The sequence below is a fragment of the Thermobia domestica genome, chromosome 15, assembly GCF_964235325.1.
Source record: "Thermobia domestica chromosome 15, izTheDome1.hap1.1, whole genome shotgun sequence".
Classification (NCBI taxonomy): Eukaryota; Metazoa; Arthropoda; class Insecta; order Zygentoma; family Lepismatidae; genus Thermobia; species Thermobia domestica.
In genome coordinates, this window is record NC_137468.1 from 11,326,735 (window position 1) to 11,350,480 (window position 23,746).

Here is a 23,746-nt window from a genome sequence, read left to right on the forward strand (position 1 = left end):
ATGAAAAGTGAATAAAGATACGAATTATTTAAGTCCACTTTGGCTTTGACCCATTTATACATAAATAGATACCAAAGATACTTCTGATTTCAATAAATGTCTCTCGTGAGGTTTATATGACACCCCACCCCCCAAAAAAGTACGGCATTTCGATGTATTTTATCAACAGTAAACATTATTAAAACGAAACAATATTTAGAATATTTCTTTGATTGCAATTGCATAACAATAATAACAAACTATAAAAAATCAGAAAAGAAACATTTATAAACTTATAAAAAAACAAAAGTTGCTTTTGTAGTTTAATATCTTTGAGTAATAAATGGGGAATTTAGGTCTGAATATAATATTATAATATACGGGAGTGAAACGTGATGAATCACAAATGTGTGTTCATAAAGATTTTACGAACACTTACCCTTTTACGAACGTTTTTTCGTTTAAACCAGTTGTTTTTTTTTTAAAAAAAAAACCAGCTGGTTTAAACCAACCAACCCTGATTATATATATATATATATATATATATACTCTTAAAATCTATATACTGCGTGGGTCAGTTGCAGTTTTATTAGCAATATTTAATTTTCAAAGCTATAATGAATAGTTTACAATAAAATTCAAGAAAGTTGGTTATTTATCTACAGAGAAATTCTCTTTATTCCGCGTTTAGGTTTCAAAAAGCCAGGAATATATAGAGTGGCCCAAAAGTAGGTATACAAACCTGCATCTATCAAGCATGACACTTTAATTGATAATATAATGAACTTATTTGCTTCGGTTTGTTTCGAGCTTTCAAGGTATAAATGAAAATAAAGAACAGATAAGAAAGAAACTAAGTCAATATCTGTATGGATAACAATAAGTAAATGATATAAAATGTTATGACTGATCAGTATGGACTATATACCTACTTTCGGGCTACTCTGTAAATGAAATGAAATCTTTAAGTTTTACGTAATATGATTATGCCAAAGGAAACAGTGATAATGATAAATTAATGAAATGGCATAACCGTGGGACGTAAAACTCAAAGATTTCATTTAATGAAATGGTGGAATGAAGAAAGTGAGAGGAAACGGGAGAACTCTTGAGAAAACCCGCGCACACGGTGTTTGTCCACCAGAAAGTTTACTTCGCGCGAACTGGGATCGAAACAAGGACTCCATGCACCAGAAGTGAATGCTCTACCACCGAGCCACCGCCCCCCCCCCCCCAGAAATATAGTTTAAAACCGAACTAGTAATTTGAGTTATACAACACAGAATATCTGAACCAAATTATGACTGATTTTAAATCAAGTGTAATAGCAGAGTTTAGCTTTTAAGACAATGGGACGCTAAAATTGAAGTTAGAAGAATGGAAAGAAATAACAAAATATTGATCTTGGACTCATTTAAGCATCCGTGTTATTAACTTGTTCGTACACATTTTAACGACTGCTTGTCATAATCTTCAGTATGTATTCATTAAAGAATTTTAACGTGTCTTTGTGGACTCACATTATCGATAGTGTTCTTGCGCCATGCAGAATTTACTGTTATCGCTTGTTGACACTAAACACAACCCTGCATGTATTTTAAAAGAATCCATTAGAAAGATTAGTGTATTTCAGTATTACCACAATGGGTAGCCTCCTGTTATGCCTTTGGTTCGAACTCTGGAACAAAGAACCAACTTTTTGAATTTGCGCTCATAAATCTAGTCTTATAAAATTAAAAAACATTCTATATTCCGTTTTCTAATAAATATGTACAGTAAAACTAAATCGCTGTACAGTATATTGAAAGTGGCACCTCCATTTCCAAGCTTTTTTATTTATTTATTTATTTTGGCTTTTCTAGTAATGAAAGTAATAAAACGGAATATAACTTTTTATTTATTTTAGGAGAGAAGTTCTTTCAAGTGAAAGTTTAACAAAGAACGTTGGAAACGGTGTGATTTCGTTTTTAAAATTTATACAGGTATTACGTCATCTGTAAAACCACAAAAACTCAGGAGTCATGTTTCTCAAAAATTCTAACCCAGGTAACTTTTTTAGATTAATGGACGCAAATTCAAAAAGTTAGTTCTTTATACCCAAGTTCAAACCAAAGGCCACGTTGTGGTAATAGTGAAATACATTAACCCTTCAAATGGGTTCTTTTAAAGTAAATTGAGGTTTGTGTTTAGTGTCAACGAAAGATAATAATTTTGCCATGGTACGAGGATATTATTAGTAATGTCAATACACAAATCAATGTAAAATATCTTTAATGGATAGACACTAAAGATGATGACAAACAGTCGTTGAAATATATACGGATAAGATAAAAACAAGGGTATTTAAATGAGTTCAAGCTATCATCATTATCATCATAGTTATTCTGCCATTATTAGCAGGTCACTTGCTGTAACTGAAAAGCTTCCATGCTCTACGGTCTTCTGTTAACCTCTTCGTCTTCACGTACGATTTCTCTGTTTTGATATCGTCCAATAATTGTAGTCTTCTTCGTTCCTCCTGCTATAGTTCCTTCTTACTCTATGTCCCAACCAGTTTCTCTTTTTCTTCTTAATAATATCTAAAAGTGTTCCTTTCTCCCCACCATTTATAATATCCTCTCGTTCCTTTTCCGCTCGACCCACCTAATTCTCTCCATTCTTCTCTACACCCACATTTCGAAAGCTTCCAGTTGTTTTTAATCATTTTTGCGTAATTTTCACATTTCTGCCCCATACAGCATTATACTCCACACGAAGCATTTTATGAGTCTTTTTCTTAACTCTGTTCAAGATCCCAAAAAATAGTATTTCCTTCCTTTTAAAGGCTTCTTTTGCCATTCCCATCCGTGCTTTTATTTCACGTTCACATTTCATATAATCACTAATAATACTACCCAAGTATCGAAAACTAGTCACTTATTCTATTTTCTCCCCTCCTACTTCTATATTTTACACCGATCCCTTTGTTCCAATCACCATGGCTTTTGTCATTCCAAAATTTATTTTCACCTCATATTCACAGCACTTCCTAAAGTTTTCTAACATCTTATTGATCTTCTCTTCAGATTTTGCAACAAGCGCCATATCATCTGCAAACCGTATACACGTAATCATTCTACCTCCTGTTGAAATGCCGTCTTCATTCTTCCTGTCGAAATTCCCTTTCAATTACACTTCCCTCTGTCATTTCCTCTCCTAACACTTACTTGTTGGTTCATATATAAGTTCGAGATAATACTTTATTATTTTATACAGATTCTATAAGTTCTTTATTTAATGTAAGAAGTAAATCACTAATCATGGAACAATGTCCAAATTAAAAAAAAAAAAAAATCACACTTAACGAAACTGTGTACAATATGTAGGGACATTATGTAATATGTTTAGAAGAGCTTTTTGCACAAGTCAAGCGGTTATCTTTAGAGATTATTGACAATCATGGTTGGTTCTTTTCTATAGTCTCTTCTTGCTGCCCAGACCCTTCCAATCTTAGCCGACGTATTCGTCAAATCTATTGTATATACCTAGCTTGTTCGAGAAGTCCCCGTATCCTTGCGTTTAGTATCACAGCGAGCAATATCAGTGGAATTCTAGTTTATTTACTATATACAATGGCTGTGTAACTTCATGTACGAACTATGTATTCACTGGATTTGCATGTGCTTCATCGTGTTGTACACAAAAATGTATGCCTCTTCATTAGGGTGGATCGAATAAATTAAAATTTGTCCAATAGCACTAGGTGTCAAAAGTTTGTATTGACTAGTATAATATTCGTGAATTTTTTCATGATTTTTGTACTTCATCTTCATTCCCCATAAGGGCTTCAAAATTTTGCAATTTTTATGAAAATGTGATTTTTTTTTTTTTTAATATTGATCTTTATTAAAAGCTGCCAATGAAATCGAACTAGGTGTCGAAAGTTGGATAATGACTAGATTTATACACTATTCATGATTTTTAAAATGATTTGCATCTTCATTCCCCGCAAGTGCCTGAAATTTTGCAGCTTTTATGGTAAATTTTGAAATTCCGCTTAAAATATTACAAAAGTTTTAAAATCCGCGAAATCACTTTACACTTGCTTAAGAAAGAGTTGTGTTCACTACCATAACACCTATGGTTTTGAAATAATTTTTGTGCTTTATCTTATTACCTGCACAGCCCTTAAAAGTTTGGAATTATACAGCAAATCTCAAAATTCATTGAAGACACTGACAATTTTCACGAATTGTCAAATAATATACTATTAGATTTCAAGCCTTGTGCGTGACTAGCTTAATTTCGATGATTTCTAAAAATATTTTTCCTTCATCTCCAACAAGTTTTAAAATGTAGTTTCACAGTAATATCTAAAAATATATTCAGTACAATATTAACATACATTATGCAAATTTAATAATTTTGCATTGAAACTATTTTTGATATGCACCTCTTTGCTTTTTCACAGAAACACCCAGAAGCCAGCACGAGGAGGTGGCTGCATATAGAAAATGAAATGAAATCTTTGAGTTATATGTCCGACGGTTATGCCAGCTAAGCTAAAGGAGACGGTGATGATGAAATTATGGAAGAAAGTGGGAGGAAACGGGAGAACCCCTAGAAAACCCACGCACACGGTGTTTGTCCACCTCAAAGTTCACTTGGCGCGAGCTGGAATCAAACCAAGGACCCCAAACACCAGATGTGAATGCTTTACCACTGAGTCACCGCGGCCCTCCTGGCTGGATATAGAGTTTCGCCCATCCTTCCATCTCATCCATCCTATCTTTGGAAATTAACTCTAACTCGTTGGTTTGTATTCAGATTTTGTTTCGAATGTGGGCATAACTGAGATATCCAAAAGTCTATCTCTAATAAATCCATTCCGAGGTAAGACATCACACACTTCAGACGAAGCTTCGGTAACAGTTTTAACTCATCTCCTGACTGCGTGGGTATGACATGGCAAGTGAGAGGACTGATGAACCTTCTGTTACACATTTCTGTAGATCCTCCTCCGACATATGTCTCGTCAGGAATGGCTCGGTTACTTTGCGTTCCTGCCAGTTGATTAGGTCAATGCAAGCCTGAAAACCAAAGTGGATTGCTGGAATACTGAACTTGTGCACAGGTGGTGTCTGGTTTGAGCTCTTGACCTTGCGTCAAGGATTCTACGCATAAATACTTCTCAAATATGCTTTCGATCATCGGCGAGCATACAGTAAATTCTCCGGATACGGATGAATTGTCCTATCTATAGTGGGTTTCAGTTCATTGCTTAAGTACCGTGAAAAGACTATAGTACGATATCAATTCACAGGAGCATCCTTGATAATAGGGTTACATTTAATGTAAAACCCCATCGCAGCATACATTTTCATGATTAATGTAACGAGCTTGAAGTTCGAAGATAGGTCAGTAGTTCTTATGTATACTCTAAACACTACGTTAGCAGTAGTGATCCATCTTGCATGGGATAATTTTCCATGAATTTGTTATGCAAGATTCGGTGAACACTCACCAACAGAGATTGTTTTGCAAATATCCCGCATATATTTTTAATCTGTGCTACGGTTTGACGTCTTTTTCTTCCATGGCCAGGAAAGTTCCTTTATTCGTTTGAAAATTAACGACTGGTAAGTCCTCACAATTGGTAAACTTTTTCCTATAATTCCCGAGAACTTTTGAGGACCCACTGCTGCGCCATCTAAATGCGGTAGAATATGCCTTAGAATATACCATAAAAACTGCAAAATTTCAGGCCCTTGCGGGAAATGAAGTACAAAAATTATGAAAAAAAAAAAAAAAATCACGAATGTAGTACTAGTCAATACACAACTTTTGACACCTAGTGCTATTTAATTGGACAACTTTTGATTTTTTCGATCCAACTTACTCTTCATGTCCTCCTTGATATGTCACGGAGCATCGGAGTAGTTGTCTTTCGAAACGTTTCTCCCCACATTTTCACACAGATTTTCATCTGTCCTATACTGACGATAAAGCACATTCGACTTGATAATTGACTTCTTTTGCGAAGTGACGAAGTTGTAGACATTGCAATTCACCGAGAGATGACAACACATGTTTCTTCATGCGTCTTCTTACGTCCATTATCCCTTATACAATCCATGGTACGTTTTCGTACCATAATGCAGTGCTGTCTTTTACCGCTTATTTAGATCCTATAACAGACATTTAAGGCGGTGTTTTATTGGTCAATTCAGACATAGACCAAAGAACACCCCAGATGCGTTTTGGAACCAGCTTTCAACTTGATAGTGCCAAATGGGGCGGGACATCATTTTTTTCTTGAGGCAATTTTCAAAAATTTTTACCGCCTTTAGCTTTCAGGATATGAGATTGAAATTTTGCATACACACTGTGTATACCTCTAACTATTTATCTATCTTTTGCAATCTCCACGTCAACCCGGGCCTAAAGTTTTCAAAAAAAGGGATTTTTTCGGAAAAGTTCCCATTTTCCCTAATTTCCCGTTTCCGGTGAATGAAATGGGCATTTGAGTGGTACCCTTTGAAAGGTTGCCCTATTTTGAAGAGACTGAGATATGAACCATGATAGTCTTGTTTTAGGAAATTTTTACATCACGTTGTACATATACGAGGGTCACTGCATAAGTCATGGCAACTATTTTTTTCCTCGAAAATGGTAACGAATAAAAAAAGTACAGGAGTAAAAATAGTACACACATCTGTGACATCATGATGACCTGCCATCTTGTAGATTCTTGGGGAGACGCCTGATGCCATGGAATGCGCATAGTTTGTAATATACTATTGTGTATTGTTGCAATTGGCAGTAAAACACGTTTGCAACATTTTTTTTCGTCTTTTTTGTCGTACTATATCTTTATGCTGGTGTACGTGTTCATCCACTTTCATCCATATAATATTTGCATATGAACTAACCTTCCATTTGCAAATTTCAGATTTTTTTTTTTTTTTTTTTTTTTTTTTTTTTTTTTTTTTATTCGTTACTGTTTTCCAGAGTAAAAATAAGTTGTTACGACTTTTGCAATGACCCTCGGATGTATAAAGTTACCTTGAGATTTTCACAAAAATTTTTCCGCCCGTAGTTTTCACAACTTCACATTGAAATTTTGCACACGTATTTTGTACCTAACTACGTATTTTTCCAGTGATTTTGAGATCCCTACGTCAACCCAGGCCCGGGCCCGAGAGGCTCAAAGTTTTCGAAAATTTTCCGGATTTTCCTAATTTCCAGTTTCTGATGTATGATACGGAAAAGCGAGTGGTTCCGTTGGAAAGGTTGCTCCATTGTAACAAAAACGAGGTATGAACCATGATCCTACGATAAATAGCAATGAAGCAATAGCTGCTTGACTGAAAGTCTAAAATTTACCTCAAAAAGATAGGATCTTGTAAGAATTACGCATCCTCTCTTTGGCACATTCTAAAGCACGTTCCTCACCAATCATTTGCATGGTTGTTTTAGAGATGGGTCCTTACAAAGGCGACCTCTAAGCGCAGTCCTGATTTGTGTCACTGTTTGCCCTGCGTGTGGCCGTTCGTGAATCTACACACACAGGCCATTACTAACCATTCCTCAATTATTTAACTGCACCCATTCACATCAATTATAACTTCATACATGAAATGCTCCAAGTGATCTTGAGCCCAGGGATACCAAATATTGTGCAAAAGCAGAGAGGAAAGAGACTAGACAGTGCTGTCTCTGACCACTGTTACCAATACCACAACTAAAATTACACTCAGGCCCGCGTTCAATTCCCGGTGGAAGCTCATGTGGTTCGAATTTCACGTTAAGCTGTAGGCCCACGTCTCATATAGCTTCGTTGCTGAAAGGGACGCTAAACTGAAAGTCAAATCAAATCAAATCTTAAAATTACACTGGCATTCTTGTCTGTGATACTCAAACCTAAGAGTACACAAAGTTTCCGGGCACCTTGCAGATCTTCCATGTGCAAGTGTTCTGTAATATTTGTTTAGCTTCTTCATAAAACAGGTTTACAGGAACCCCAATAACAATCGTCAACAAAAACTCACATATATAAACGCACACAAGCACATTGTACTTTATTAAAGCCACTTAACAGAAAATTTACAATGCACTTAGGACAAAGTTACAGTACTTTCTAAGTATTTTAAAACCAAAATTATGTAAATTTTGTGCCCAAAACAAATTAAAACATACCTTGAGATGCAATAAAAAAAAAACATTAGTTTCACATAGACATCATAATTAACTGTTAAAGAAACATAATAAAAGTAAATAATGTCTTTTTTAAAAATTTCTATGAATGTGCACAGAAATTTTCTCTAAAAATGTACACAAAATATCATGAATAAGTACACTATTTTCTCAAACAATAATAAAGGTACTATCTTTTGCTTGAGCAAACTTTAAACTGGAATACTAGATTAATACATATTAAAAGAAATACTTCTCTCTTGTATACATTTACACGTACTTTGAGCGTGAATACAAGAATGAAATAAAAATACACTACACATGTACTAAAAACGTATGCATTAAGTACCACATTTTACGGAACACAATATGCAATTTAAGTCTCAAAGATCCAGATGTGTTTCACAAATGAAACTTATTTACCACAGTTGGATTGACGTATACCTGAGTTACATGATGTTCTATGAATCTGACTGGGAAATCACTGTTTAACAGTCCACAATCAAACAAGTATGCGAGATGTCAAGTAGGCCGTAGACAAAGCAAGCCTGAATTTATAGTTTCGCTTGACCGTGTTATTTTGTGGGAGGTGAACCAAATGTACGTGTTATCTGAATTGTCGAATGCGATCTACACACCATTTCCCTACATTGCGTGAAGCCAGACCATCAGGAACGTGTCACAGTTTTATAATGGGCTGCTGTGTCGCATAAAATAATTTAGAATTGCTGTAACTTCAATCCAGTTTCACTCTGGAACTACTACTTAAATAATTAATACTTTTCTGATCAGAGTAGATACTTATTTATTGAAAGGCAAAATAGTTTCAATAACTTAACGTTATCTTCGTCAGATGTTAACTGGAAGAGATATCTTCATAACATTATATTATTATTGTAATATAATTTTAATTCAGAATATATATATATATATATATATATATATATATATATATATATATATATATATATATATATATATATCTAATACAGAATTAAAATTATATAACAATTATAATTAATGTTATGAAGATAAATCTTCCAGTTAGCATCTGATGAAGATAACATTAAGTTATTGAAACTGTTTTGCCTTATTTTAGTATTACTAAATAGGTATATACTCTTAGTTAGAAAAGTATTAATTATTTAGAATAGCTCAAATAACTTTTACTTAAAGAATTTCAATACCAAATATACGCAGTTGTATTCTATAGTTTAAAATCATTTTAGATTTTATAGCTCCAGTGCAGTGGAAGCAACTTAATTTTTGACTGATTTTCTTCACAAGATGAAATTACTACTGAATTTTTAGCACATGCCAATTTTTGGTGGTTATAGGAAGATGTCGCTGGTATGTAAATCAGAGTATACTATTTCAGAAACTTGTCGATGGTACACATTATCGTTTATGGCGTTTGCCACCTCTCAGAGAAACAGTGGCCTAGTTTCTCGTTGGCACAGCCTAACACGCTCCCGCAGAAATTGTGAAATCATTCAATAAGTGTAGAGTAATTCCAAGAAAAAAATGAAGAACATCTTGTATATGCTACAAACATTGAAAAGGATTATTTTCTATAGATGGTTTGGTTTTATAATGGACATTTAATTTTGTCCTATGGTTAATTTGTAAGGTATATACATATACCAAAAATTGAAATGAAAATGCATCTTCTGTCCCATAAAATATGGTATCTGCATAATATTTTTCATGCATTTAATACGTAATATCAAGTGAATGCTCACAATTCAACACATAAATGCTTCTTGCTTATATCTACTAACATACTTTCTATTTCTAAATCTAGTAACCATATTCTGTAGAGTGACTTATTGTATATTCATTATTGTCGGTGTTGTGACGCCAAGTGCAAACAAGCGTCGATGGTCCCACATTCAATCTTACGTTACAGATTATTTATCAAATGTTAAGACAAACATTGATTAAAAATATTCCTAAATATATATATATTGTCTCGCAGAATCTGAATGACTAATTGAAAACTAACAATATCATATGGCCTCTGTAATGCCCGGTACGCGCATGTCACTTAACCCTTTCAAACCTGCTTTCATTTTAATCGTTAAGAAAAATATTTCTTTATTTCGGAATATCATAAAGGAAAATCACCAGATGGCATGCTATCTTTTAATAGTATGATCAATTATCCATCTAAGGTATCAAATATTCTCAAGTAAAGCACTCTATTATAAGAATAAGAAACATGTTAAACTACATGGTCATTAGAATGGGTATACATACTGAAAGGGGGTAACCGATATTTTGTACTTATTAGATATCGAAACAAAGAACACGCATTTCACATAGTGATGTTGCACATACAATTAGACTCATACAATCATAAACCACGCCATTTTCTAACATTTGTATTTCAGAAATCATTGGTTTCCTTTTGAAGATAGTAAAAGTTTAGGTAAAATTGTAGAAAAGAAACGCAAGGTGAAATCAAAACAATCTTAAACTGGTATAGCATATTCATCACACCACATAATCCTATACTATATGTTGCATTCCTTTCTATCATTTCACCTAAGCTTTCCTACCATGATACTTTCGTATACAAAGAGTGATATTATGCGGAATTTTATATTTGAGCAGATACAGTTATTTCGAAAAGAGCCACTGGTTTTTATGAGGGGAATGTTACAAGGGTTCTAGTTTTGTGTGATTTTTTCGCTGCGTCACAGGAATGGTTGTTAGCTCGTGAACCAGGAATACTAGTACGGGAATGGATAGAGCGGTTCGTATCAATTAAATAAGTTGGGATTTTATTTGGGGAAATGATAGTATATGGGCAGAGAGTATTTTACCGATGTATTATGCTTTTCAGAAAAACTGCCGTATTTCACTGTAAGCGAAGAAGTTACAGAACCGTTTAATTCATTTGTTCAGACTACGACGAACAAGGCAGCGTACCTTTTTACGGCGTTATGTTGCAACAGGTTATGCTATGAATGCGTTTTGATGACACTCAAGAGAATATGGAATTGGAAACTTATTACTGTTTGGTTGCAAAGATTCTATTATTAAATACTCAACGAATGACAAATACAGTCTATAGTACCGCGAGAGAATCAGACTGTCGACTGGGATGCTGTTCTTTGGAACAATTTGACATAGTTTCCGCATCAAGTATCAGAATGGATTATCATCAGACGACATCTTGCATTGAATTAGAAAACCATTTGTATGATGGAGTGAATATTCTTCCCAAATATGGGGACGTACCACATGAGAGAGAACTGGTGATCCTGACGGGTTGCTTGATTTTAATTTTACCCCTATTATGCTTTAATTCTAGAATGTTTGGAGGTTGTTCTATTTAATAAGCATATGAGTACGCTGGTTAAATTGTTCGTCTGGTATCAAAATAGTTACTTGAACTTTTCGGGATGGTTGAACAGTTGCATTCAGTATAATGGTGAGTCAAGCTTTCGTTTAAAGACCTGGCCTGTTCTATATGGAGGAGTTAATTGGAATTGCAGATGTGAACGAATGTTTCGAATACTCCTAACTGGAGATCTGCGAGCTAGAGAAAGTTTTCCTTAGACAACTACGCGATTTTTCTCCAAGCAAGAACATAATAAAGTGACCCAAAACAGAAAGCAGTGGTAACAGTAAACTTCAGCGATTTTTTAAAACTTTTTCGTGGTATCGAATGTATTCAATATCACAAAAGGTAGAATGAAATTCTTTAGTCAAAATGCTTAAAAATGACATTATCTAGTGATATTAGTGATAGGATTGGACATCGGATTGTTCCCTTTTGTTTTCATGGTGGGGATATAAATCGAGTGAATTTGTAGATTTTGCGTGAATGTTTCAAGATTTAGTTAGAAAATTTATGGATTGTTTTTCCATTAACATTATTTTCACTATTTTAATAGATTTTGATCTTCTCGACAAGACCACTGACTAGTATTTTTGAGTATTATTTAAAGGGTTCCTGGTTCGAGTCCTGTCACGTCACCTTGGGCCTGGCCGATAGATTTTGACTATTTGGTTCCGCGAGACATGGAACTTAGTTCAGTTTTACTCAATTCTCAGATCTTTCGACTTCTCGTTTGGAGTCCCGATTCAACCTCTAGAACCCTTGTAATAATTGATTAGCTAGAATCCTTTTGGTGTGTAGTTTGTGACGGGTTGCTCATGAATAGGTTTACGTCAGATGTAGGACAAATAAGGAAGACACTTTTAGATATTTTTGGTTCGCACCACACCCTGGGAAAGAACGCTTCCTGATGCAAGCTGGTAAATATTTAGTAAAGTTTGTTAGATACTTTTACATGCTAGATAAAGAAAAAGTCATTAAACTACAAGCTAATTTCCTATAATTTTTGGAGATTAGGATTTAATGATTTTATCGGGTTAAAAATAATAATAATATTAATAACAATAATAATTGCGAAGGACCATTCAAATGATAAATGCAAGGCTATTAGTGCAATGAAGAATTCTGAGACGTTTTAAACGAATGGCATCTTTAGTACACAATCTTTAACGTTTCTACCCAATATGAATTTTTTTGGACTTAAGTACAACAGTCAAGGTAAAATCTTACTGAACATTTCTAGCACATGCTTCGTAAATAAAACCACTGAAGGTGCCTTCCATTTCAACTCAGGCAAAAAAATATAAAATTGTACCATCACCATCTCAGATATTGTTGAAACTTTTTTTATAGCAACTAGACATGTTTTTAAGAGACCCATATTTTTTTGTTTTGTCGAAAAAAATTTTCCCGCCAAGTAATGGGCCATCAAAGACGGGCTGTACAATTTATGAATTGTAGAAGACATGGAAAATGGTCAATTTCGGAGCCTCACCATTCGGCTATGGAGACAGGTAGAGTTATAATTCTTGTTGTGGTATGTACATAGGGATATAAATAAACTATATTTTATTATAGTTTGGTTTGCGCATGCGTATCTTTTTGTACATAAATTAACAAATGAACGTCAATTTATCTGAAAAGTCGAAGTTTGCGAATTTTTTTCGAGCACTTCCGGTTCGAATTTTAAAATTCTGTTTTCACGGTTGGTAAGACCTAGTTACCCGCTTTCCGAAAAAAAATTTGTATCGCTTCTGTGGTCAACAGTTTTGTCGCAAAAAATTCGAGAAATTGTAAAATTTTCAAAAATCGCCATTTTTGGGCGCCATTTTCTCGAAAACACCATTTTTTAAAATTCTGAAATTTTGTCAGATGGTTCAACTTTACCTGAATAATAAACACACCAAATATCATTCTCGACCAATGCTTCATGGATTAACTGCAGCCTTTTAAAGTTAGCGAAGTTTCGCTAATTTTGATGTCACAGTTAGCAACACTGGGAACAATGAAAGTGCAATGATTTGATGATGTTTGTGGTTCACATTCATTAAATGAAGAATAAATGGTTTTCTTGGCTGTTTTTTTTTTTTTTTTTTTTTTTTTTTTTTTTTTTTGATTAAAAAGGCTCTTTGAAATAGTAAAATGAGCCTCCCTCTACTCCTCCGTTTTCTTAAACTGAAGTAATCTGAGGTGGAAATTACGATTACGAAACACACAAATTTCAAGTTCACTTACTTAAAATGGTCTTCGGAAACAAAATTTCACTTTTTTTTTTTTTTTTTTTTTTTACATGGACCAATCATTTGCTTGGTTGTTGTCTTCTTTGCTAATAGCATGTAACCGTGCAGATGCTCCAATAGATGCTGGTTCACTCATAACTCATCCAGGAGTGGATCTGGGGGGACAATTTCCGCCCCCTCCAAGAAGAAGAAACTTTCTTATTTATATATAAATAAAACCCATCCTAGAGTTTGGAGCTCTTAAAAGTAGCTCTAAGTAGCAGTATTACAATCTCTCCCCCAGAAGTCCGTCCTGGATCCGCCCCTGCGTAGCACATTGTCGATAGTCACAAAATACTTATTTTCACTTCTCTTATGCTCTTCTGGAATTCATGATTTATTCATAATATTTCTGCTGCGCACCACTGGTTATCATACATATATGTATATAACAAAAGTTCCTTTTTGCAGATTTCTTAAATCTACACTTTGAATTGCAAAAGTTCGATTTTGGGGGAAGTATGAAGTTAGTTCAAGTGACCCGTTACTGCCATAAAAACTTCGCAATTTTCCGAAAGCCAAACATAACTCTTGAATACCAGTTACCGGTCGCATACTTTCCCTTTTTTCTTCCGGAAGTCGTCGAATTCAGTTCCAGGTAACAAAACGAGAGTAATACCCGGAGTTTGTACTTGCACTATACTCACGAATTCTCTTGCGGTTTTAGTGGGGACGCGATGGCTCAGTGGCAGAGCGTTCATTTCCGGTGCTTGGGGTCCCTGGTTCAATCCCAGCTCGTGCCGTTCTGCATTCCACCATTTCATTCATTTCTATAATCACCGTCTCCTTTAGCCTAACCGGCATAACCGTGGAACGTAAAACTTAAAGATTTCATTTCATTTTTTTCTTCTGCGGTTTTAATACTGTGTATCAGTTTTAGCCTAAGGCTATGGCGCGTTGCCACATTCTTTGCCCCCCCCCCCCTTCCCCACTACCGTCGCAGAGACCCTTGCATGGCCGGTTTCACTGCAAAAACACTGCTTTATCGGACCTGTCTGCATCTCGAACATCTGAAAGCGATTTTTAAAGTGGGATGCAGCACCATCAGAAATCACTGACACGGTTTGGGAAATTGTAGACACCTATTTTCACGTATTCAAACCTTTTTCTATAAAATATATTTTCGCTTTTCTTCGAGTATGTTTAGAATCTTGTGTATGACTATGAGTACATGAGCCGAATCGTGTGTTTTATCGTCGTTTATTACAACAAAACTGCCAATTGTTTCATATTTCGGTGATAACTCTGAATTTCACTTTGCAGAATAACAGTCCAGTTTTCAACGAAGTCCACATGAAGTAAAATAGAATTTGTATCTTGAAATTTTATACGGTGGTTTTCGGTAGCAATTGATTCTCTTTGGATTTTCTTGATGTAGTCATGAATTACAATTCTTACAGTTAAACCGACAATGTACGATACGAAAACAGAAAGTGTCACAGTTTTTTTTTTTTTTTTTTTTTTTTTTTTTAAACGAGATCATTATTCTCCCATATGGCATACGTAACCACTTTCATTTTCATCAGGATCAATAATTAAAGACACCACACTTATTTCTTCCACTCCAGGACATTCACCACATTCTTGAAGAAGACAGCTGTCATTTTCTACGGATCATACTACTAAAGGAAATAGGTCACTCATGACAGCTTCAATACAGGTTGCACCTTTGATTTGTAGCAACGCAGTAGCAGCTAACTTAAAATTTGCACAATACACACACACACACACACACACACTTCCCTCTCAGGTTGCATACTGACACACTTTAATCGAATACTATAAAATTCCGAGTGACCTATTTTTATGCTGGGATTGTTCTGTTTAAAAATTCAGTAAATTCCTTTGGAACGCGTAAGAAAACGTTTCGATTTTTTTAAACTTTTTTGTCATTTTTCGATCACTGTAATGACATCGCACTTAATTGAGACTTTGTCTGGAGCATTCCAAATCATACTGAGGTAATAGTTTAGGCCTTTTATAGATCATCAGAATTCATTGGATGGCCATTTCAAGTAAACTTAAAATTTGTGTGTTTCGTAATCGTAATTTCCACCTCAGATTACTTCAGTTTAAGAAAACGGAGGAGTAGGGGGGGCTCATTTTACTATTTCAGAGAGCCTCTTTGTTCAAAATAATAAAAAAACAGCCAAGAAAACCTTTTATTCTTCATTTAATGAATATGAACCACAAACATCATCAAATCATTGCACTTTCATTGTTCCCAGTGTTGCTAACTGTGACATCAAAATTAGCGAAACTTCGCTAACTTTAAAAGGCTGCAGTTAATCCATGAAGCATTGGTCGAGAATGATATTTGGTGTGTTTATTATTCAGGTAAAGTTGAACCATCTGACAAAATTTCAGAATTTTAAAAAATGGTGTTTTCGAGAAAATGGCGCCCAAAAATGGCGATTTTTGAAAATTTTACAAATTCTCGAATTTTTTGCGACAAAACGGTTGACCACAGAAGCGATACAAATTTTTTTTCGGAAAGCGGGTAACTAGGTCTTACCAACCGTGAAAACAGAATTTTAAAATTCGAACCGGAAGTGCTCGAAAAAAATTCGCAAACTTCGACTTTTCAGATAAAATGACGTTCATTTGTTAATTTATGTACAAAAAGATACGCATGCGCAAACCAAACTATAATAAAATATAGTTTATTTATATCCCTATGTACATACCACAACAAGAATTATAACTCTACCTGTCTCCATAGCCGAATGGTGAGGCTCCGAAATTGACCATTTTCCATGTCTTCTACAATTCATAAATTGTACTGCCCGTCTTTGATGGCCCATTACTTGGCGGGAAAATTTTTTTCGACAAAACAAAAAAATATGGGTCTCTTAAAAACATGTCTAGTTGCTATAAAAAAAGTTTCAACAATATCTGAGATGGTGATGGTACATGCTCTGCCTGAATTGAAATGGAAGGCACCTGAATGAATTCCTCATGTTACTTCATTAAAATTATTTCCAAGAAATTTCATAGGAACAGGCCATTGTGCACTAGACATATATATTTTATAATCACAGAGTCCACAGCCATCGTATGCAGGACATTTAAATGCTACCAGAATTCACTTCTTCCTACAATCCAAACGCAAAAATTTAAAAATAAAGTAGATTTAACATTAAAAATATAAACTAAATTACTATTCTTCAAGCTATAACAAAGTGTTCATCACACATAAATGCAACATAATTATCACACGTGGTGTGCATATTAACTTGTATTTTAACACATAACAATTTCCATTTATACGCAATAAGCATTAAAAAAAAAAAAATCTAGTTTACTACCAACCTTGCATTGAAGTCTGTAACAAAAGATTGGTGAGGATTACAACTTAAGGAAAATTGCTCTCAATAGATCATTTTATAGTGTACTATTCGTAAATCCTACATTGTAAGCTCCATACGGTTTATCTTCATAGTGAAAGCATATGAAAACAGCAAACTCAACGATCATTTATTAAGTTTTTGTGTAAATATTTATATATTTTAAACTTCAAACTTGAAATTAAGTGTCAAGTATGCTCATTTAATACAGTATTGAAAATAGATAAAATTATTTTATGAAAAACAAGCAAAAAAATATAGCAGTGTTTTTTCCCTTACATGTAACAAAGACACACCATCAAAATCTCAGAAGTTTCTCCTAAATCCATAGACAAACACATAACACATTTTAAGGCATTTTTACTGACCATCTACAAAGCAGTGGCGTCTATCGGCTGAAATGTCAGTGTGACAAAAAGTGTATAAAGGTCAAACAAAAAGGAATATTTGCAATAGAATAACTGAACATGTTCGTACTTCGAAGTCTTGAAGCCCGCAACAGCTATGTGGTCTAGCAACGCATCTTAGAGATTATAACCATAACATCGCAGAGTCATGTTTAATTGAAAAATCAAAAAACAGCAACGGCACGAAACATCAAAGAATCATATTACATCCATAAAGAGAAACCCATACTTAATTTGGATAGGGAGGAAATAAATACGATTTGGAGCAATCTTTTCACTACATACTTTTGCCAACTGGAAAGCAAGAAAAGAAAACAGTGAATAATGACGATGACTACCTATTTGCATGTGTTTAATTTTTGACAGATGATTTGTGTTTTACATTTTTTAATTCTTTTAATCATTTTTTTCATCTTTCCATATTTTCCTTCATTTTTAAAATCCTCTTTGAACTTTAAGTAAGTTGATGATGGAGGATGGTTCTTCTCAAAGTGTTTCTTACATGTAGAAGAAAACTCAGCTATATTTCTTTATGCGGTGAGTATTAGCCTTTTTTGCTTTTTTCTCATTCAATATCATCACCACTCGCAATATTGTGATATAAAATTATTTTGCTTGAATTGTAATCCCTGATTATAGAGAAACTAACTTTCTAAAATTTGAACACATAAATATACGGTTGGTATTAAAGTAGATCACATACAACAACTTACTTTAAAATAATTCCTTTTGGAAGAAACATGAATTAATAAAACTATGATCTAAGTACCTCTAAATAATTTTGAAGGGACTATTATCTTACTATACGCTTAATTACTATTCAATAATACATGCTGAACGTCACTTTAAGCACTGAAATAGAATTACTTTATAAGTTCACTCTGAAACTAAAATCAACTACTATCTTACTATACGCTTAACTGCTCTTCAACAACACGTGTTGAGACAGACTTACTTAGAACATCAGTCTCAAAATAGAAGATTATATCTACAAATAAATCTTCATTTACCATCCGTCACAACAATAATACTAATACTAAGAATAATAATAGTAAAAAAATGTAGAACACTGTACTATAATTACACAGCCACACAAAAAGGTAGAAGTTTTGGGCACTGGGCCTCAGGGTATAAATTCGATGTACTTTGTTACACAGAATCCAAATTTCGAAATCCAGAACGACTCATCGTGTCAAGTTTGTTTTAAGGGCAAAAAACTTACGTGCTGTCTTACGTACCAAAATTCGTTGAAGCTTTTCGCCCATTAAAAAAAGACATGCTCAATCGTCCTGGGGTTTCGAAGTTTGGATTCTGTGTACTAAAATATATTAAATCCATACCCTGGGGCCCACTGCACAGAACTTTTCCTTTTTTTTGGGGGGGGGGCTGTCTTACATGTATGCAAAATCGCTTAAAAAAAAAAAGTCGATTGTCTTGGGGTTCCGAAATTTGGATTCTGCGTAATAATATACATTGAATCCATACTTTGGGGTCCGATGCACAGAACTTTTACTTTTTGTGGGTGGTTGTGTTATCGTACAGAATACACTAAACTAAAATATAAAAATAGCACTTTAAATGTATTACTCTACTAAAATACTACATAGAATTTATATTGACAAAAGCTATTTACGTGCTTTAGTTACAATACAAACTAAGAAAATACATGGAAAAAAGAAAAGAGAAATTTCATCATACTAATACGTAACTCTTTGGAATGTGCGTATATTCAACGTACATTTTTGACTCTGCAGAAACTACTTTTCATATTTTACGTAACAAAACATTTTCGTTCGGAACTTCAAAGTAACATGGCACTTAGCATATTGTAATGTGCCAATATTTCTTGCTATCACTGTTATTAAGAATAATAACAATAAAAGGGTGCAAGAGACATATTCTTTTAATCAAAATACTTTTTCACTTCAGTCATTTTAAGAGCTTTGGTATTCATCTCCATGTATACAACATTACAATACTAAAATAGCTTTGGTATTAATCTCTCCATCATAATACTAAAATACTATAAGCTAAACTAAAACCAGAATCTATTATGTATACCAGTATTAAAAACATCATGTATCAACTACGTAAGAACAACAAACACAAGTTTTAAAGAAAGTTTTGTGTAAAGTTAATCTTTTTTAACAAAACTAATGTAACAAAAGATTATCAACGTTTAGTCTTTTCATTGGTACACTAATATGCAAAAGACTAGAGAAATATTGTACATTATATATTTAAATTACATTGTATATTACAATATTGTAGCGTATCTTATAAAAGGTACTAATGTAGTATTATTTCCTTATACAAGAAGGCTGGGACATTATTATTATTTATTTATTTTTAACGAAAAAGAGGTGGTATTGTATTTCATTCAGAACTCAACACAACACAACCTCCTTTTCATATAAAATTTTCAATAATACGTTCTTCCTCGTTTTTTTTTTTTTTTAATTACTATAACTAAGAACTGAAAGCAAATCTGTGTGTATTGTACCTAAACTTCTGTAAGGACTATGTTCTACAACATAAAACAATGACTCAAATAGGTTCACAAACGGCGAAGTTACTGAGGAAGAAAATTGTACATAAATCGCCACTTACTTTAGCTGGTGATTGTACTTCAGTGGCGGCTGATGCGGGAAATCGCGTCATTCAAAATTAAATTTATATTGTTTCAAACTAAAATTCTTGTATCTAATGTACTTATTCTTGTATGAAAGGATTCAGACATTAAATTTTCTTCCCTTCGTTTAAAACAGTAACATTATAATCGTTACCGATGTGATTTCACAAGCCATCACACAGTTGTGCATATATACAAGTAGAGAAAAACGAAAATAGATTTTTCAGAGAGCAGTGACACAATTAAACAGACTGTGCGGTGCAAGAAAATACATACAGAAAGTTAATCCTATCAAAAATACAACAATATGATGGTTACCTTCTTTTTAGAAAAGTGTCTAAGACGGCCACTCTTCTTTTCTACTGTAATTTTCTGTGAAAAATAGAAATAATCAAGTTTAACTAGCAAAGCAAACTAATTCTTTCTAAAGCAAAATAATGCATCGAAATTAACCGTTACCATGATAAAAGTATCATGTTAAGAGCCTAGCTTACTAAAACTAAAACAAAAGTTTCCATTTTTTCTTTTGTTTGTTTTCCATAAGTGAAATGAGATAATAAAATGCAACTTACCACAATCATAGATAATGTTATTCTACAACAGAAAATATGAACCTTAAGATTTTCAGTGTTGCGATCCATACAAATTACAGTGTTCCCAGAATAACATTTCCCCCCCAAATCCTAAGTTAGGGTAGCGACTAGAGGAACGAATCCAACTGCATTTGATATTACGTATCATGTTTTGGTATCCTTTGAACTACTTTTTACATAATAGTTGCATTTAGTTTGTAATAAACAAAATAGTTTTAACATACAATTATTGAAATTGAATAATGTTATTTAAATAATAGTTCACAGGATTCCAACACAACAAGATACGTAATCAAATGGAATTGAATTCGTTTTCCTAGTCGCAGCCTTAACTTAGATTTTGGGAGAATTGTTATTCTGGCAGCACTGTAATTTCTGTGGATGGCAACATTGAAAATTCTTCAGGTCAATATTTTCTGTTGTAGAATAAAATTATCTATGATTGTGGTAAGTTGCATTTCATTATGTCCTTTCACTTATGAAAAACAAGCAAAAGAAAAATGGTAAATTTTGTATTATTTTTAGTATGTCAGACTTAACTTACAATTCCAATCGCATCCCATTCATTATTCCTTCTAATTTTTTAAAAGTAACAGTGCTTAACAATTTCGGTGCTTAGGCATTATGACGTCACAAAGTGCGCTCCAAATGATGTTTAAAACAACACTTGGGAACAATATTATTTATTTAAAAGCATTTCTAAAACCTTCCTAAAGTTCAATATTGTCTTCGTGGTATTCTTTAAAAGTAGAAACAAACTGTAAGGATCTTAGTACAAAGTACTTATAATATTTCAAGTATTTTTGTATAAAAACACATTAGATTGAAAAAAAAAATCATGCCCCGCCCCTAGCTGCCACTGTAGTATTTGAAAAGCTCCTAGCTCTAAATTGTTTAAATGCATGTACTATTTTGCAACTACTCGACAAGTCTGTTTTCTCTACATTATACACTCAAAAATATAAGTACACATATCAAGGCAATATAAAATGAAACGGACGAATGCAAACAAGGCGATGTAACATCCAATTCCAAAAAACACATCGTCCTTCTCAACCAAGCACAATTCGGTTTCTCTTTTCGATTGCTCCGAAATGAAACTTGAATCTTCGCAAATATTAACATCATCAAGTTCTGCCGTATTTTTCTTTACATCTAGAACAGGAAGCCTTTCTGAAACAGAACCACGGCAAAATATTTGTAATCAGTAATAATATTATCTGTATTAAGTAATATTAACCTACCAACTATGTGGAGGATTGTGCTGCCATTACTCACTAAGGGAAGTATTTGAACATTTCAAAAATTCGTATGTGGCAATTTTAGTGAATTAAAAATATAATTTATTTATGTTCCTAAATAAAGCGTTTAACGAAGAATGCATACAGGGTGTTTCAAAAATATGTTACAATATTTGAGAACAGATTCCTCACAAAAAAATAAATAAATAAATAAATAAATAAAAACGTTCATTCGGACCTGTGCTCAAAAACTGGAATTACGGGGTGCCGAAAACGTGAAACAAGTTCAGAGCTCCACTACTATGGGACCTATCGGAGTCGGGTCAAGACATCTGGGAGAAACTGGTATATGAACTATCCAAATATCCATGTTTAAGAATGCTCCAGTACTTGTACACCAATTTTTTAGAGACGTAGGTGGAGAGTTATCAAGTACTTCCAAACAGCCTCTCTAAAAATGAATGTACAAATATCAGAGATTCTGAAAGATGGATATTTGGATAGTTTACATACTAGTTCCTCAGTGATGTCTTTACCCGACTACGATCGGCCGTACAGTAGTGGAACTATGGATCTTCAAAGTTCATTTTTTTTCACGTTTTCGGCACCCTAAAACTACGAAACTATGCGCTTCCGGCCCAAAGTTAATATGAACTTTTTTCTTATTTTGATGTTAGAAATCTATTCCCAAAATACTGACAAATTTTTATAACACTCTGTACAGATTCATTTTTCTTTCTTTTTAATGTCCTGATTAAATTTCCAAACAGGGGTAAAGCAAGATTAAAATATTACCAATAACAATTATATCTTTTCAAAATAATTTCCGTCAACGTCGATGCACATCTCTATATATAGGAAGAACGTCCTGAAGAACCTTTGCCAGTCCTCTTCCAGTGTATCTAGAACGTATTCCTATTTCAGATAAGCCTCAATGCCTTCTTCTGAGATGCTAAACTCTTTCTTTGACGATAGGTAGCAAACCACACGAAAACAGGTTTCGGCTACAAGTCAGTGATTATACAGAGATCTCTTTTTCACAGAATACCGACCTATTATAATAATCTTAACAACTGACATGGACATTTTTTCGAGCCACCTGTGTTTGACAGAGCAATTAAACGCATGCTGGCCAAATAATATTACTCCTTGTTGACACTATTGGTGTTGTTGTTGATATTTTTTTTCTTGTTTGTTGACATCTCCCTGTACAAAATGGCAAAATTATGCTGTATTTAGAAATTTATTCGATAAATAAATAAATAAATAAATACCTGATCGTTCTTCAAAATTTCTATTCATGTCTTAGACTTGTTGTCTATTTTGAAGTGGAAAAAATTCGTTAAAAAAATCAATAATATATCTAGCGATTTAAATTGACGGAAAAAAAAAATCTGGAATTGGACGCGATAACAGGGCCACCCACAATCAAGGAAGGGAAACAAATGTCAGGAGGGGGGGAGGTAAAACTTTATTTTAGTTTAGTTTCCTTTATCTAACTCATTTTCTCAAGTTTGAAATTCACGCCGAACTACCTGTGGCGTTCGGTCATAAGTACGGCCAACTCTGCGGATTTTCATAAAAACGGAATTGATAACAGTCCTGACGATCGCATCTGCAGTTCATACGCAGAAGACCGTTACCTCCAGATTTGGCTGAAACTGAATTATTAACAGCTGGCAAATCCTATGACTATGGGGCATTAACTGACAAAAGAACAAACCGTTAACTATTATATTGGCAC

General features: G+C 33.8%; 1 protein-coding gene across 1 annotated transcript in view; it reads right to left on the bottom strand.

Annotated features, from left to right (window-relative positions):
• Nucleotides 1-9,162: 9,162 nt before the first annotated feature.
• Nucleotides 9,163-23,746, bottom strand: part of LOC145672072 (uncharacterized) — a 28,544-nt gene continuing 13,960 nt past the window's right edge. Inside the window, exon 2 of the mRNA XM_081741314.1 lies at nucleotides 9,163-21,934. The gene's annotated coding sequence lies outside the window, so the exon portion shown is untranslated. The remainder of the gene's footprint in view (nucleotides 21,935-23,746) is intronic.